Source organism: Schistocerca serialis, chromosome 7 (assembly GCF_023864345.2).
Source record: "Schistocerca serialis cubense isolate TAMUIC-IGC-003099 chromosome 7, iqSchSeri2.2, whole genome shotgun sequence".
NCBI classification, from domain to species: Eukaryota; Metazoa; Arthropoda; class Insecta; order Orthoptera; family Acrididae; genus Schistocerca; species Schistocerca serialis.
The window spans coordinates 536949819-536952896 of record NC_064644.1 but is presented as its reverse complement, the minus strand read 5'-3'; the positions used below and the strand labels follow the sequence as shown (position 1 = coordinate 536952896).

At 44.2% G+C, this 3078-nt stretch overlaps 1 pseudogene; it reads right to left on the bottom strand.

Annotated features, from left to right (window-relative positions):
• Positions 1–2681: 2681 nt before the first annotated feature.
• Positions 2682–2799, bottom strand: LOC126413679 (5S ribosomal RNA; annotated as a pseudogene).
• Between the last annotated feature and the right edge of the window lie 279 nt (positions 2800–3078).

Here is a 3078-nt window from a genome sequence, read left to right as displayed (position 1 = left end):
TCCTGGGAGTCGTAACGCACCAGAAGTTGAGTATTGATTGTTAACAGATTTTATGAAGTTTAATTGAATTCAATTTACTTATTCTTGTTAATTATACCAGCCGTATTTTTAGGGGGGTTTCCCGCCATTCATTTTCATCTGCCCACCCGCGGGAAGGTGTAATATTAGAAAGGGTGGTCCGTCTGTCCCCTTTTGAGGACGAAAGGGGGGGAGGGGGGGGGAGCCAGAGTAAATCTGTGGTTCGGATTGCTTCTTTCCTCTCCCAGCTTACCTATGGGTTTATTCGACTGTTAGCCCCTGCCATGTCCGTGAAAGTCTAAGGCACCAATGACTGTGCTGTTTAAAATGCAAGGCACTAAGACCTGATCCATTCTCTCGCCTGCCATAACTAGTACTACTAGACTAACGTGTAAAAGGTACTCTAAGAAAGAAGAAAAATCCCTTTTACCTCGTGGAAAGAACTAGTCTATTGCGTAACGAATTCCAGCTCATCTGGAAGCTGGAACTTAAGTAAATTTGTGTTCATGTATATTTGGCTATAATCGAGAAAGGTTGTTAATGTACGCCGTAGTTGATTTTTTATATTGTTTCTAGTCAGCAAAAACTGTTGTGTGTTTTTCCAATTCCAGACCTTTTAAGGCTTTATCCCAACGTCCTTATGTGTTTTTACAGGTAGTTGGTTATTAGAGTGTTTTTTTGCCATGCAAAAGTTTGTTGCCTTGAAAGGAGAATGTGGTAAAAGTTCGCAAGTCTTACCTGACGAGCTTGTGTGTTTGCCGAAAGTTAACTGGCAGAAATTTGTAAAAGTTGTTTTTGTATATTTTGGAAATGTTAATGTTATTAACTGTGATTGTTCCCCCGTGTGCACGACTCATGCGTTTTGGTTTTTCTATTCTGAGAACTTTTTTGAACAGGGTTGTCTTTTTATGTTGCAGACAAGTTAGATTCTGCGCCATTTAATGAATGGAGCGAAATTCACCTGTAATTTAGCTGAGCTTTAAATATTATACAGCGTCGCGTTGTATACGTTAAATTGCTTGCCTGTACTTGCCTTTTGCTGGCTTGAAATTTTTTATAATAATTTAATAATTTAAATGTCCTTTCCTATCGTAAATTGTGACTTATTTGTTAAATGATGGTTGGTCTTTTTCTTTTTTCTTTAAATATCGTAAAGTCTTGCACCAAGTTTGAATAAAGCGTGTTATAGAAAATGGTGCGTAATTTCACCAGTTATTCCTTGGCACCTACTTCCACTTTACGTTTTGGGTAGTGATTGAGATTAAACCCTTTGGTGAACCAGTAGTAATTTTACGGTTCACCCGGTAAACACACTCCAGCAAATGAGGGAGAATATTCCGTTTGACCACCATGTCCACCGATCGAACTCCGTTATAAACTCGTAAAACATGTTGAGCGGAACAGAGTTCCCGCCGTATGTTCCGCATATCCCCAAAATGAAGCATGACATTCTTGAGGAAACTGTCATCAACTTCGGGCAGAAGAACAAACACGCAAAGATTCGTATATTCCACCTCCGCAATCGCCAGAATAACCATGCCATTAGAACCATCGCGATGAGAGCAAAAGGGACCTGTCAGTCTGAAGCGGGTCTAGAAATTTAACATAGAACACATACCATTCAGAATCGAAGTAAGCCGTGTGAACCTGTTCTGAAGTGACCTTGATCGTACCTGCAGATATGTCACGAATTTCTAACGAAATCGGCTGCAGCTGATGAGTGGACGTCAAAAGTAAAACTGACGGTACCTATGCGTGGAATGTTCCTGAGAGCCATGGACGACATCACACGGGGCAAGACAACGCCTCATTAAAATGGAATCGCGAACAGTGTGCGCCGAGAGACAAAGAACGATTTGACGCTCACAACGACTAACACGACACTGAGGTCAAACAAGGAAGCTCTCGCAGCGCGACGTTAGAGGCAGGAACAGGCGGAATATACTCGCCCGGCGCTCAAAGCCGGAAATGGTACCATGAAGCAGTAGCTTTGCAAGTGATCCGATACAGAAATTTTACACCGAAATGTTGCATATCCGGACATGAGTTCCTCATAAATATTTTATCTATTAAGTCCCCTCTGCGACTACAAAAAGCCTGTAATAGTGATTGTGCAACATCCTGTATAATACCTGCGTTAAGAAAACCTAAATCCCTAGTAAAATTTGTTATTTATTAACCACAATGTTACTAGGGTGAACGATTCAAAGAAGGGCACCAACAGGGTTCCTGAGATTGAAATTCAGCACTAGAGAGCGCCACTGCCAGCAACACACCTGCTGTTTGAACGCCTTCGTCTCACACACATTTCAAATACACGCCCTTATATGCCGTCACACGCTGCAACATTGTGACGTCACGGGCCACTGCTCACAGGCAGTACTAAATGTATATATGAAGATGGTATCTGGTCTTTCGGACATGTGCGAAAGAACAGACATCAACTTTATATATATATATATAAAGCACTCCTTCAGGCCACGAGTGGCCTACCGGTACCATCCGACCACCGTGTCATCCTCATGGGAGGATGCGGATAGGAAGGGCGTCGGGTCGGCACACCGCTCTCCCGGCCGTTATGATGGTATTCTTGACCGAAGCCGCTACTATTCGGTCGAGTAGCTCCTCAATTAGCATCACGAGGCTGAGTACACCCCGAAAAATGGCAACAGCGCATGGCGGCCAGGAGGGTCACCCATCCAAGTGCCGACCACGCCCGACAGTGCTTAACTTCGGTGATCTCACGGGAACCGGTGTATCCACTGCAGCTAGGCCGTTGCATATATGTATAAGACCATCTTCTTCTGTGCGGATGCACAAACAGTGCCCGAACTCTTACGGGAATCGGCAGTAAAGCCGCGCGTAATGAGTATGATGGGCAGGGGCACTATGAATATGGTGCGGGACAATAAGTTTCGAATGTGGGTCTCACGGGAGGCGTGCCAGAGATAAGTACCTGCAGTCGGTGGCTCAGATGGATAGAGCGTCTGCCATGTAAGCAAGAGATGCCGGGTTCGAGTCCCGGTCGAGGAACACATTTTCAACTGTCCTCGTTGACTT